This window comes from Cupressus sempervirens, chromosome 1, assembly GCF_028749045.1.
Source record: "Cupressus sempervirens isolate cs-2001-9-10 chromosome 1, ASM2874904v1, whole genome shotgun sequence".
Classification (NCBI taxonomy): domain Eukaryota; kingdom Viridiplantae; phylum Streptophyta; class Pinopsida; order Cupressales; family Cupressaceae; genus Cupressus; species Cupressus sempervirens.
In genome coordinates, this window is record NC_143118.1 from 642,083,428 (window position 1) to 642,099,206 (window position 15,779).

At 37.8% G+C, this 15,779-nt stretch overlaps 1 protein-coding gene across 1 annotated transcript in view; it reads left to right on the plus strand.

The window, feature by feature from the left end:
* The first annotated feature begins 6,956 nt into the window (after positions 1–6,956).
* LOC149579552 (F-box/kelch-repeat protein At1g80440-like) overlaps positions 6,957–15,779 on the plus strand; it is a 63,679-nt gene continuing 54,856 nt past the window's right edge. Inside the window, exons 1-2 of the mRNA XM_089810160.1 lie at positions 6,957–7,339; positions 7,476–7,579. The gene's annotated coding sequence lies outside the window, so the exon portion shown is untranslated. The remainder of the gene's footprint in view (positions 7,340–7,475; positions 7,580–15,779) is intronic.

Below are 15,779 nucleotides of genomic sequence, written 5' to 3' on the forward strand. Positions count from 1 at the left end.
AGAAGTAGAGGCATTACATGAGCTATTTACAGTTCAAATCTTCAGTTCAGATTGGGTCTCCTATTTACGAAGGGGGCCACGTTGTAGCCCTAAGGAGGACATAAAGGAGAGAAGCAATCGATGAAAGAAGATTGGAATTGATAAGGCAAATGTGGTGAGGTGTTTAGGGAGGGCATCATTGAATTCGAATTGGTTCCAGATGAAAACAAAGTCATGACTGTTGATTCGCCACAGTTTTAGAAACTTAGGAAGAATGAGGGGATTGGAGGTATTGGAACCGTGTACTCATATGATTCTTACATAAGAAGTAGGTGCACTAAGCTAAGACAAAGCGCCAAATTTTGTACATGTTGAACCGCTACTTTTTTCCAAAATGATTTAATTCTACTTGTTTGGCAAACTATTGTACAAGATGCGAGATGGATAGTAAAGAAAAAATGGATTTCAAGGGAGTGAAGAGAATGGGAAAAGAGGTATAAGGTAGGGCATGCATATATATTATTTTTGGTATATAGACATTGTTCACGTACATTTTTATATGACGTGTGACTTAGGGTAAGAGGAATACTAAATGAATATATCAATGCCATGGAATGGGTGTGTTGTACGTAAGGGCCAGGGGGTTGTGTTACAGTGTTCTTAGGGCATAATTGTTGGTGGTTTTCATAGATTTTTTGTGGTTTCAAGTGGTATGCATATTATTTTTGTTCAGAGTTTCTTTCAATCCTACATTGATTGCTCATTGTTGATTGCTTCTGGGGTTTGTAAGTAGTATTGCTAGAGATTGGCAAGGGAGGTGGGAAGGGCTGTTGATCTTAGATACTGTTGCCTCTGTACTCCCATGCTGTATATACTGTTGTCTCTGTAACACTGTTGGCTATTGTCTCCTGTTGTGAAAGCTTATAGACTATTCCAAAGTTCTAGATGCTTTTTTGCAACTTTAATAATATTATGATATTTGTATTAGTAATGGTCTTGATTCAATTTTTTCCTAATTTTTGATTGAGAATAACTATTTTTCTCCCTAGTATTTTTCACAATAACCAATCAACTTATAAATAAATAAAATTTATATATTTCAATAAATATACAAATAAATTAAACTTTGTAAAAAGGTTGAGACATACAAAAATTCTTGATTTCTATTAGATAATCGAAAGAATTGACTTGATTTTTATGACATTCAACAATTGCAATTGCAATAGTATCCTCCGTGTAGGCAGGAACTAATAATAATAATAATCAGCAACATCAAATGTATAATGGATAACAATTCTCATTTAGTCAGTCGGCCTCTCGATATAAAAATTGCAGAAGCCGCAAGGTTTGGGTCATACCAATATAAGGTTCGGGGTGTATCAAACTAATGTTGGAATCAACATATTCACCATTATCTCTGGGTGGATGAGCCTCAAAAATCGAGCATAAAACCAAGAATCATAAGTTTTGTACTCTCTGCCAACTTATCTCACAGGACATGTAGATAGCCGTCAATTTTTTCACAATTAAATATATTTACCAACACTCCTGTAGAAAGCCTCTCGCGTAAATAAAACAAATTTGAATTAATTGTTTTCAGAGGGGATTTGCATTACTGATATGATATGATATGATAGATTTTAATGACGTCCACGAGACTAAAGTAGTCTATGAGACCCATGCAATCGCCCTCCCGAGTCAGGAGCCAAACTAGTCAGTTGCAAAGTTTTGGTTAACTTGTCTCTTCTTCTCTGAATTTTGATAATCAACTCCGCTGTTCTCTTCACTTGATCTTCCTCAAATAAATAGTTGAAGTCCTTGTTCTGCATAATTTTTGTATAATCAGATCTGATGTCGTTGTAAGCCAAGCATTCCATGACAAAGTGTTGCTCTGTCTCCACTGTTCCCATATTGCAAAATAAACATGTTCTGTCTGCCCACTCTTCCTTTGGAACTTGCCATCTACCAGTTTCACATCGCAGCTGATGTGAACTAGTTCTAATTTGTGCCATCAACATTTTTGCTTTCCAGTTAATAGGTGCCCTTATATAGGCCTTTTCATCATGACTAGAAGTGGGATTAAATTCTTTAATGTAATAAGATTTTTTCCTCCCTATGTGTCTTGTCCACAGAATATTGCGAAATTTTTCATTGACAAACTTTTTTATTTCTTTAATGTTATCCGGGCAAGCTTGGATGTTGATATCCCATTTTTGCATCCATTTGTCATTTTGTTTCATCCATGTGCTTTTCCGCCTCACAAGTTTTTCCTCTATTACCAACTTGGGCCAACGATGTGTTTCTAGACCTTGAGTTTTCTTTAAATAGCTTAGCATTCGGGTCAATGCGACGGCTTCTAATGGAAAGGAACCCACCTCCGCCAAGAGGATTTCATACGGAACTGTGGTCTTGACTTTAAGATTGCATGTGATAAAGTGTTTTTGAATTCTTTCTACTTGCCGCCATTTCTGTTTGGACATACTACCGCCCCACACTTCACATCCGTATAGAATAACCGGAGTGACCAGCAAACCAAACAGAGTTTTCATGGTTGTCCAATCCTATAATTCTGCGTTCCTGCACTTGTTTTGTAAAGAGTATAACGCCTTCCAGCCCCCTTGGATTCTTTTCGATCTACAAGTATCCCAGTTGAGTTTGTTATGAAAATCGATGCCCAAGTATTTGTACTCTTCCACAATCTCAAGGGGGCTATTTTCAAATAGAAACTTGTCTTGTATGCCCCTATTCTTCTTTAGTGAGAAGATCATAATTTTGGTTTTGCTAGTGTTAACTTGCATTCCTACATCATGGCAAAAAAATTCTAGTGCTTTCAAGTGCTCTTTCAAACCTTTAGCTGTTCTAGCAAGAATTATGAGATCATCTGCATATAAGAGCAATCTTATCACGAAGTGGGCCAACTGCACCCCCTCACCATTGGTCTTGTTTATCCACTCTTCTAACTTGTCAATATAAAGCCCGAATAGTGTGGGAGAAAGCGGACACCCTTGCTTAACCCCGATGTTGCTATCAAAATCTTCTGATAACCCTTCTGTCGTTTTGATTTTAGCTTTGACCTGCTCATATAATCTGTAAACCGCTGACGTAAGTTCTTTAGGGACATCCAGCTCTACCATTCTATCCCATAGTTTATTACGTGGCACTGTGTCGAAAGCTTTTTTAAAGTCCACGAAACAACAAAAAGCCTCGTTCCCCGGAGTGTCCCAAACTTTCTCTATCAAATGCCTGAGAGTGATGCCGTGATCTATAGTAGAGTGTTTTGGTCTAAAGCCTGCTTGCCCTTTTGCACGTTTGCCTTCTGTTTCAGCCCAGTTGCTGATTTTTTGTTCTACCAAACTACCAAATAACTTGCCAAATAGTGGATTGATCATGATGGTTCGGTAATTAGAAGGATTGTTTATATCTCCACTTTTGTGGAGTGGGATCACCACACTTGTAGTCCATTTTACAGGGAAACCCTCTCTATTGACACTGTTGAAAATCTTAGTGATGTGTGGTGTGAGGATTTCAGCACCCCATTTTAAGTATTCCGCTTGTAGCCCATCTATATCTTGCGCTTTACCAACAGCTAACCTTTTGATGCCTTGAATAATATCATTTTCACTGAATAACTCCCCTGTAGTCTCTGTTTCCATGATACTGTGCTCTCTTAGATCACATTCGTAGAGAGTCTTGGCATATTCCAGCCATTTGGTTCCTGTTATGTTATTCACTATCTGAGTTTTTCTCTGCTGAAGCTCTTTCCAAAATTTTCTGGGGTTGTTTTTACCAAGATTAATCAACTCTATTCTTCTCTTGTTCACATACTCTTCTTTCTTCTTTTTAATCAGTTGATTATACTCTTTTCTACTTTCTTTGTTCATGTTCTTTTTCCAATTCCTTTTTGCCATTTTGCACTCCTCATCAAACCAAGGATTGGCCGGAAAAGTGTTCTTGGCTTCTTTTGTGGCCCTAGATCTTTTACACTCCTCCAATGCTTTAATGATAGTAAGAACAAGATTATCCTTGTCCATGAAATGTTGTTTTTCAGACTCTAGATGGTTTCTCGGAACCCTAGACAGCCGCAAAAGAGAGTCTTGAAAAGTATCATGGTTTTCTTGTGTCATTAAAACTTTGCCAGTCGGAATCATCTTCCTCTTCTGTAAAAGTTTTGGGACAATATGTTGATCTTTGAAGTGAGTAGTCACCCTTATCAAGATGGGGTTATGATCAGATTTTAACTCCATGGGGCAATCTTCTATGTCAAAGTTAATTATCTTTGCGACATAGTCTTGCGAGCATATAACATAATCAACAACACTTTGTCCATTGTGTCTTTTGCATGTGATGCCTCCTGATTTAGGCCACTTTTCCATACCATTGCATATAACCATGTTGTATAGGCAGCATAAGCCTAGTAATTCAGCACCAAAATGATTAATCTTTCCCATGCTATCCTATGAAGATCTTTCCCATTTTTGTGTCCCTTCTTCTTCGAGCCAAACTGGATCTCTGCTTTCATTGTAACTCTCCTTAAGATTGAGAGTTTGGTTGTTTGCTGTTCTAGCATTGAAATCCCCTATTAACATTATTTCCCCTAAAGAGCTAAAGGCTGTTATGTCTTTTTTTAGCGCAACAAACGGATCTTCTCGATCCAACCTATGTTTTTTATATATTTTTGAGCCTTTTGGAGCGAAGTAACATATAGCCACCCTTGTAGAAATCTGATTCTCTGTTATTTTTATCCAAATATACTGCTTGTTTACATCTTTTTTCTCTAAGTTTACAAATCTGCTCCAAGTTTCTTTTATTAGAACGGTGATGCCTCCATGCCCCTTACCATTATCTATCTTTTCATTCCACAGTGATACCTTCTTATATCCTTCAAAATCTGGAACTCTACATCCATCATGCTCATGAGTCTCGGTAAGCATAATGATGTCATTATCTTTAGCTATCGACCCTAACCTAGGTCCTCTTCTCCAAGGATAACCTCTACAGTTCCAGCTAACTATAGTTAAATGTTCCTGGGTGGGCCCGAGTTCCTATTTATTGCGTGTGATTTTGTCGCTGATTTGGGCTTTGCCATCTTGTAACCACGCCCACTTGCCTTTTCCTCTTGCTGTTTTCACTTTTTCCCATTCCTTCCTCCTTTCTTCTTGCTGAGTTACGGTGAGATCATCATCAAGATATATGCGTGTGCCTCTAAGAAACTTCCTCTTGCTGAAAATGTTATTTTTATCTCCTATATTCTTCATTGTCACTCTAACATGTCTATCTTTGCCTCCTCTAATCCATTTTCCGATTCTTTGAGCTTGTATGGTTGTTCCATGCCAATCTAATTGGTCTTTAAAGAAGTCTTTAACTAAATCCGTTGTTTTCTCCTGTTCTCCATAGTCTCGTAGCCCTTTGACAACGATATTTGTTGCTTTCTCATTTCTTTCTTTTTCCTCTCTAATCTGTCTCCGAACTTGTTTTTCTATGTTGTCAATAGGAGTGTTTGCTGGCCCCTTTACTATGTTGGCCCATGATCTAACTTCTTCAATCTGTTCTCTAAGTTGATTCTCTTTTATTTCCATATTGGCCATGGCATCTTGTATATTTTTCATTTGCGAGTTTTTGTCTGCTTCTGTAGCCTCTCCTTCTCCCATAGTACTTGCTGCTGTCCTCTTTTCCCCTACTTCTTTCTTCAACAATATTAATTCATACTCTCCTTTTTCCATATTAAATTGCAATTTTTGAATTTGTTCTCTAAGTGACTTGACCTCCGCTGCCAGCTTCCAGTTATCTTCAGTAACTCTTTTCATTGTGATACTTTCTATTTGGTTCTTCTCCTCAAGTGCCCACACCCTTTCCTTCATAGCTACTAAATCATTCACAAAAATGTCTGGATACCACGTCATAGGTGTCCTTGTGGGGCTGTAATTATTCGGTAGCCCATCCTCCACCATGTCTATCACCTGAGAATTATCTGGCTTCCCTTTACCGTTAATATCTCTGATATTATCAAACTGCTCAATTGTTTTAGAGATTTCAGTCGGCCTCAGACTTTGTTCTCCCTCCCTTGTGCTACCTGGGGTTTGTGGAATCGGTTTCGGAAGTAAAGCTGCTAACTTCCCTCTTTTTGCATTTTTAAACTTTCGTATCTTTCTCCGCCTAATTATTCTTTTATATTGTTTGGCATTCACATAGATGTAGTTGCCTCCTGTGAGTGGTCCGCTGGTTTGTGATAAGCTCAAAGTGTTTGTGGGTAAATTACCATTTGTCCCTCCAAGATTGAATGAACTCGTGTGTCCGGCTGAGGGTTCTGGAATAATGAGGAAGCTCCCTTGATTCCACTTGATGATGCTGCTGTGCATTAAGCTATCTCCGTATGTCAGGACCAAGCCACTATTGTCAGAGATGTCGTGTTTCGTAGCTTCTTTCAAACTAGTTTGCTGTTCTGCTGTTACGGGTGCCCTGACTATCTGATTCTCTGCCACCCTGTTACTATCAGATCCTGTGTTATGTAAGGTCATCTAGTTCTGACTGTTCCTCTCTTATCATAGGTTGATCAGTCAATGATACTTTTACAAGTATCCTATCTGCAGATGTATCTGTGATTTCCCCGTTTGTTCCGTCCATGAGGACCATATCATTCCCACCGGTGCCTTGTTTATATGTTTTTAATAGTGTTTTACTGTTGTAAACTTACCAATGCCAGGAGAAGAAACAAAAGGAGCCTGAACAGGTGCAAAATCATATGCAAGATAAAAGGAAAAGGCGTACCTGGGATCTGCCTGTCCGCCTATTGGAGGCACATATTGTTGTCTTCAAATGGAACCGAGCTGGAGCCCACTGAAAGAGAGAGACACCATATCAAGTAAAATCATCATCTGGAAGCCCGCCAATATCAAAGTCTTTAGTACTGGATGGTCCCACCGGTTGCTAAGACTACCAACCAAACCCTTAAATCTGCCCCTGCACTGATCCTGTGTCTTGTGGACCCCTCAATCAGAATGCTGGACCCCTCAAATTTGTATGTAGACCTTGTTACTGACAACTCTATCAGCTTCTGTCAGAAACGCTTTGTCAGCGTAGCATCCATGCATTGGATGCAATAAGACTCGGGTGCAGGCATTTCGTTTTAGTTAGTGGACAGACGGTGCCCTTGAGTTGATTTTTGCTCCTTTTAATTGCTTCCGTGGAGTTTTTAAAATATTTTAGCTACTCCCGATTCCTGAATGTGAAAAGGTTGCTGCATTCTCCTAAAGTTCATTTTCATGGTTTGGGTTATATCAAGGCGATGTTGAAATCAATATATTCAACTGCATCCTGTTAGACATTATCTCTGGGTGGATGCTTTCTTTGTAGAACCAAGATCGTAAGTTTCTGCTAATCTCTTTTTTTAATAAAGAAAAAGGCTCTGATTTGGTTTAACTTTCCCAAAGGTACAGCCATTTCCACATTCTTAATATTTTAGTTCTTTTATCCGGATATTTGGATGCAATTCATAACAGTTTGTCAAAGTGCATAAATTCTGTCCGTGCTGGGACAGTCAGTTGCTACGAAGAGGATTTGGGCGCCTTTGATACTCTGGAGCTCCATCTGCGAAGATATTCAGGTCAATTTTTTTTGGCATTTCTCTAATCCGTCTTTTTGCCCCTAGTATCCGTTCGTTTTGATGTTAGAATGCATGCAATTACTATAAAACCAGTTATTATTTTATTTTGCTGTGCATCAGTACGAGGAATATGTGAGCGCGAGTGCTTTATTGAATGCATGTCAGTTGTATGACTGGGACTGTATATAGTTATGTTTATTTAGCTTTGTTTTAAGTCAGAAATATGTGGGTTGAGACAGTTTAAATGTAATGTATGCAAGACAAGTGCTTGAATAGGAATGCACATGTTAGCTATGTTTATTTAGCTTTGTTTTAAGTCAGAAATATGTGGGTTGTGACGGTTTAAACCTAATGTATGTAAGACAAGTGCTTGAAAGGACTGCACATGTTAGCTATGTTTATCTAGCTTTGTTTTAAGTCAGAAATATTTGGGTTGTGATAGTTTAAATGTATTATATGTAAGATAAGTGCTTGAATAGGACTACACATGTTAGCTATGTTTATTTAGCTTTGTTTTAAGTCAGAAATATGTCAGTTGTGACAGTTCAAATGTATGTAAGTCAAGGTCTTGGGTAGGACTACATATGTTAGGAATCGGGCTCATATTTTGATGTTAGGGGATGCCCTAGGCAGTTATGGATCACACCTTCCTGTACCTTTTTTATTCCATTCCTAGTTGGCTATGTGGGTTTTCGTAGTTTCATGAGATTGCTTGAGGATCAGCAATGATTCTTAAAGCATGCAGTCTGGAATAACATGAGTGCTGTTTAAGCATCTGCACAGAAAGAAGTAAAATTATCATCCTTTAAAATAAGAAGGGAATATCACTTACAGTATTATTGGAGGCAATTACGAAGGGTTGTGGTGGAAGACAAGGCTGTCCGCTATTCAATTTTTTGGATAAAAAGATGGAACACAAACTTTAATGGATGCTTGTTCTGCGCTCTTGCTGTGTAAGTTGAATATTTTTCGAAGAGATCAGGCTCTGCTGATCAACAATGACTTGCTTACTGCATTCCCACCATCTTAGCAGGCGCCTTTCCAGAAATTATTATTTTTTGAAGAATATAGGCTTTTAGAATCTTCTGACTTGTTAAAATATTTGCTTTACTAGCCTCTGCAGCACAAGATTTTCATGTAACCTTCTTGTTAATGATATGTCGCTCTCACGCTATTTTGTCTAGAATAACAAATATTTTTTCTTAAAAAAGTTATAGGACAAAGTAAGAATTTTTTTCTTGTTTAGATAGAGGGAAATGACAAGTGATACGATACTATGCAGTCATCTCAACTGAAATTCTGAGGTTTCTGTGGGAGTTGTTTGTATGCACGACCTTAGATGTTCAGTATAGAAATGATAGATAGCAGCAAGGTTAAGCCACTGTACAACTTAATGCAAGCGTCCATCTATGCTCTAAAATTTAAGAAGCAACATATACTGGGAGACAAATAGGTATGCAATCTAAGGTGAGTTGAGTTGTAGAGCTTGTGACCTAGATACAATATCCTTAGTTTTCTATCTTCATTGTTTTCTGCTGTTCTATAGATAATAGCATACTTCATATATCTAAAAAATTATGTAAAATAGTTGGGAGATTTCAAAAAATCTCGGGAATTTATGTCCGTAATCACATGATTGTATACAGGTAAGTTTTCTCATGACTGATTTAAAAAACAACTATCAATTGCATATACTTTTAGGTTGCTAAATAGAAACACCATCCTAAATAAATTTGAAGCTTTGTCTTGTTATTTCCAGAGAGGTAATTTAACTAGAATAATGAAAAAAATATTGCGTCTATAGGAAATCTCAATTCTCTTCAAGCTTCACAATAGATACATCCCTCAATATACTATACTAGTTAATAATTTAAAACAATATTACTATAATATTACAAAATTAAAATAAAATCTCTAATTTATGATTAATGATACTTTTATAAAATCTCAAATTTACGATTAATAATTTTTTAAAATTATTATATATAGAGTTAATTCTTTTTTCCTCGGTAATAGTTTTTGATAGATTTTATTAATATCAAAAAGGGAATTACGAAGCGTCACCTCAGATTCATTTTTTCAAGGATCAATTTTTCAGTTTACATTCCAAAACATTTACAGATCTCTAAACAACATTACAAAAATTACAAAGTGCTTACATCTTGCAATTATATCCAACCCCTAAACCATAACAAGTCATTTCTCATCCATATGCATTAAAAAACTTTCCAAGCTAAAACCAGAGCCTCCTCGTGACAATGAACCTACAGACAAACTGAAACTCAGTCCCTTCATTTAGCATTTTCCAAAAACTTCCTAGCCTGTCTCAGGACTGTGTGTGAACTCAAAAACTCACAATTGCAGCAGCATTTCCTCCACCGTCAAATGCATTTTTAACATATAACCTAACCCGCCTTCAACAATCAGGGGTTGGCCCTTTGAAAGACCTGTTGTTTTTCATACATTTTATGTCTTCAACCTGCTTCAAAATTGATAAGAAGTACGATTATACTTTTTGGAAATGATAGAAACCAAGCATAGCCCACCTTCCCTTTCAAGAACATTTCTCAAAAATTAACCTTTGTTTTATTTTTATCGTAACAAAAATAGAGATAACCATTGAAATCTATACTGCTCCTACAAGAAACACAATGAAGGCATCACCCACATTCTCATGTCATCTTTTAGGGCTCGTGGCATAATCCCGCAAATTCTTTCATCCATAATCGTGTTTACCTTCTACTTTGGCCATGCTTCATCCTGTATGTTTGAAGGTTTTGAGCCCTATTTTGCAAGTTTATCATCAATGCTGCCTCATTTGTTGGGCGCCAATTAACCATTGCTTTCGTTGCGTCGACATGTACATCATAAACATGCTCCATAATTAACAATTTAAGAAGGTACCGCCCCAACCAAGCTTGTTTAAGCCTTTCATGTCGCTGATGCTCGATGGACAGCACAAAAGAAGTTAAAAGTGTCCTTTTAACTTTTTCAATACTTGAATCATTATCTCTCAACCACACTCCCACCTTTGGGATGGGGAAATGCAAAATTTCTTCCATTCCAAGCCTTGATTTAGCCGGCACCAACTTCTCCATCACAAATCTAACCCTGGGTTTAGATTCTCCTAGCTGAATGCCCCATGCCATTATCATTGAGTAGACATCTGTGTTCATTCTGTGCTGATTTTTCACCTTAAAGAACATCTCCCCAAAAACACTGCGGCCACTTCTTTGAGTAGCTAGTGTCTGAACTCAAACAACCGCTCCCAACGTTGTTTCTTAGCCTTCTCAAAAAATGAATGTTGTTGGTTTTCACAGGTCAGTGTGAAAAAACTCACTGCTTTCTTGTGGTTATGAGTTCCTGAAAAAGTTTCAATTTAATAAGGCCATTGAGCGGTTGTACTTACTTGTGTAATGATGATCCACCCTCTCCTCATTTTTTGTGGTACACACCATAAAATAAAAGCTCGTCCTCTTTTCTCTACCTTCAAAACGATCATTTTATCAATTTGGAATTATTTCCTCACCATCAAGTATGTTTAATTCTTGGAAGTTTTCCACTCTAACTTCACCAACATTCAAATTCAAGGCCTAGTTGGACATTCTGTCGACTTCACGATTTCCTTCTCTTTTAATGTGTGAAATTTTGAAGTCTTCTAGTGAAGCTAGTTCTTGGATGATATTGGCAATGTAATTCTGAAGTTGCCATGCATTCAAAGATCCTTTGCTAATAGCTTTAATAATTATTAAGGAATCACCTATTATGTGCCATTTTGTCAGTCCTAATTTCTTAGATGCCCTTATTGCCAACAAGGCCGCCTTTGCTTCAGCAACATTATTTGTGCCATTCTGTAGCCTTTGCCCACAAAACAATAAGATCATCCTTCTCATCCTTGATAATAAAACCGGCCCCAGATGGCCCTGGATTCCCTTTTGAAGCCTTATCAAAATTACATTTCCAGCACCCCCCTAGAGGTGTTTCCCAAGCAATAGATTCCTTAGGAAGAGAAGTGAGATCAACCTTACCTGTCCCATTTATGGGCTGAAGGGTTTGTAATCTAGAGTGACTCGAACTGTGGTTGATGCGTAGCACTGAGATCATTAGCCCAACACTAAACCTCACGACTTACCTTCACACCAACTCGGCTATATACTTATCCTGTATTATACAGTTAATTATAAGTATCTAATTAATTGTATATTTTTTATTGATGGGTGCTATCAAAAAGGGGATAGTGTTTGATACATCTGCACAGTGCCAAAAGCCCTCTAAAATTCTAAATCTATCAGAGATCAAACACAACTAAATCTATTAGAGGCCGAGACACGATTAATGATTTGTGAAGACACTGCATATTCCAGCCAATTTGTTGTCAATCTCCACCAACCAATTATGCACCAAATCTAACAACCTTTAGAGGGGCAAAATTATTATTGATTTCTCCTATCTTGTATACCTCCCAAGCATTAACAATGAAGTTCTTCTTTTCAATTGCAGCCCACCCTTTAGTAGAAGCCAGGGGTAAATAATTAGACCCCATCTTATCCCTTATACAGAGATTGCTGTTAAAATAAATACCCAGAATGTGAACAGAACTCCCCTCATCCGGATCAGTGATTGCATTTGCAAAACTTGAACCAAACCATCAATCTTCTCAATGATGCTTTCTTTCAGATCAGCGACATCAGCTAGTAAACAGAGGAAAAACCATCACAACAATGACTATTTCGTCCTAGGCAAACTCGAACAAGTTCCTGAATTTCCCCCACACCCTCTGATTGGCATTAAATAATCTACTGCACTTGGCCAAGAGCAATTCTTCCCTACACATGCAGCTCAAAACCGAACTGATGCACCATCTTCTTACATCCTCACAACATTCCACAAACACTTCACCCTGTAGATTGGAATGCTACTCTGTCATCTCTTTATAGCACATTCAAGTTCTTTTGTAACACTAGATAAACTTTGCCAGACTGGTTTTGACTCTCAATTTGACAGACTTCTGTGAAAGACAGAGATTACAGCCTGAATCATTACCAAAACTGGAATCAATCTTTAGATTGGATGCCTCAATGCCCATCTCGGAATCCACAACCAGCTTAACACATACAGCTATGGGAGAAATGACAGAGCAGGGTATATGCCTACCACTACAATCTGCAAAAGCTGCTCATTGTTATCATGAAGCTTTACTCTGTTTCAAGCAGTGATATTCCTTGGAATCTAGGCCACAGAGTAATATCCGAACCTGAAACTATTGATTCCTCTTGACAAACCCCAACATTAGCAATCAGATCGCAGCCTTGTTAGACCCTCTGTAGATGTGCTTTAAAGTATAGTCTTCAAAATCCAAAGAATATCCCTAGCAATTTGGACCCAATTACTCAGTTTCCAATTGGGAATTGAACCACAGATCACTGCCTGGATACAAATATGTGAATCCCCCTCTATGTCGACAACTCGAATGTCTTTATCTTTACACAATCTTAAGCCCAGTATCAGAGCCTTGAATTCAACTTCATTACTGGAAACTAGACCCAATCTTTTTGAGGATGTCCATTCACATTCATCATTCCAATTCTGAATGATACATCCAACGCCTCCATATCCCGGATTCGCTATAGCTACCCAATCAAAGTTCAATTTCCATCTGTGGAGTTTGGGCCAGTGCCATACTACCTGCATACGATCAATCATGTTTTTGGACAGTGGCAATGCAGGCCTTTTAAATATCCCCACTGCTTCTGAATCCATTTGTCCCACTTGGAGAACTTGGTGTCCTTGATTTTAATTCCAGCATTGGCCATCTCTACAATTTCCTTCCTAATTTTGGTAATCAGAGCCTCACAAGACATCTCTTTATCTTCAATAATTCTACGGTTCTGTTCCTTCCAGTTATTCCAAATGAGCGAGGAGCAACGGTCCAAATGAAAGCCCACATTGCATTTCTACACATCCTAGGCTATCCTTGTAAGAACTGTAATAAGCATTTAGGTCTAGGTCCCATCCATAATTGTATACTTTGAAGCCAATTCCAGCACTCATCAATGAACTCACAATTTAAAAATAAGTGATCAGTTGTGTACACATCCCTTTCACATAGCACCATCAGCTTTGTACCCAATTCTATCTTAAGCTGATTTTCAAGATCATTTGGGAGATCCAAAAGCTTGGTATCTATCTGTTGATGTGAGGTTTGTTTCCACTGCAATAAATAGAATCAAACATCCAATGTTTCTGAATGGAACACTAAATACTCAATCCTCTCTTGAATAATCTCATACTAAGCTTGCAAAGTAAGATCATGAAATGGCTTCAAGGTTCCCTTCAATTGTGGACACCTACTTAGTGAAATAATTTGATTTGCTGATAATCACTTAGGGTACTTATGCTATTCATTCAATGATATCAACCACTTGCACTTCTAAAGATTTAGCTTCACAATGCGCAATGAAAATATACTTAGTTTCCCCATTTTCCACTTCAACTTATCCTTGTACTTCTACTTCCAACTAGGAATGCAAGCAATCATGGATGAACTTGGATTCTACTAGATGTAGCTTTTTTAGCGAATCCACCCACCTAGTGCAAGCTTCTAAGGTATGCTTAAATGGTTTTCAGATCAATATTTCCTTTTCAATCCTATCAAATGGATGCAAACTAAAGATTGGATATCAATTGAAGATACACACCATCAATCATTAGTTAACCACACAGGTACACCCAGAATCAGTAAGGGGTTAGAAGCCTAGTTTTGTTTGAGTCAAGCAAGTAAACATCCACAATTTCCTTCATCCAACTAAGCAATTTCTAAACAACATGAAAAGAAATCTACCTTTTGGTTTGGAAGCTCCAGGACCTATTAGGCTCCATTTTAGTGCTCTTCTTGATTTTGGATGCATTTGCACTTGATTTTCCCACTCATCTTTTCGTTTTCCTTTGAAACTTTAAGATTTACCTTGAAATTAACCCTTTTAGGTATAGGTCAAACTTGGTTTGACCTTTACCGCGGGGATTTAATTTTGGTGAGTTTCAGGGCCTGATGCAAAGTATTTCATTTTCCTACCTAATGGAGTCAGCCTATGCAAAAATTTACCCCAAAATCGCTATAAAAGGAGGCTTCCTCTTCATTTTCACATCCAACAACACACAACTACAAGATCTCAAGCATCCTCAGGCAAGCTATCACTAAAAGAGTTCAAACAAGCAAGCATTCATTGAAGCCATTCCATCTATCCATTCATCAAACATTTTCTTCCATAGGTCTAGCTTCTTTCTTCATACAAGACAAAAGAATTAGCCATCAAGGGAGGAGATCTACATCCAGTCTTCGTTCTTCTTCCTCTCTAGGGATAAGTTATGGAATAGGATGGAAGAATTAGAGGTCCCAACAGAGTATAGAGCTGCTATTTATAAACTTTACAAACAAGTTAAAGCGAAAATCAGAACCAAAGTGGGCATGTTAGAATGCTTTGGCAGTGACATAGGGGTCAAACAAGGATGCCCATTATTGCCTACCTTGTTTAACCTTTATATTAACAAGTTAGAGGAATGGCTAAACAAAGCCAATGGAGAGGGAATTCAGCTGGCTGAATATGTGATTAGATTTCTTTTATATGCCGATGACCTCATTTTCATTGCTAAAATAGCATAGGGGCTAAGAGAACATTTGAAGAACTTAAACCTTTTGCACGGAAGTAGGGATGGAGGTCAACACTTCTAAGACCAAGATCATGGTCTTTTCCTTGAGGATGAGAAAATAACAATGCACTTTCATATTTAACGACAAAGTGCTAGAAATTGTAGAAGAATACAAATATTTGGAGATAAATTTCCATTACCGGCTTAGTTGGGAAACATGCAGATCAAAAAGGATACAGGGGGGGATGGAAGGCATCTTATCTTCTTCAAAATAGGTTTAGGACAACAAAGTTATGGGATTGGAAGACTAAGAAAACCCTCTTTGGGTTGCTGGTGACAACAGTTATTTTATATGGCAGCGAGGTATGGGGGAGCGGCGTATCAAATCGTAAATGGCGACAAATTGAAAGAATTTAGAAACACTTCATCACAACTAAATCTCAAAATCAAATCCACAGTCTCATACGAGATTATTTTAGCGGAGGTGGGCATGTTTCCGGTGGAGGCCTCAACAATTGTTAGATTGCTGAGCTATCTAAAAAAGGTGAGTAAA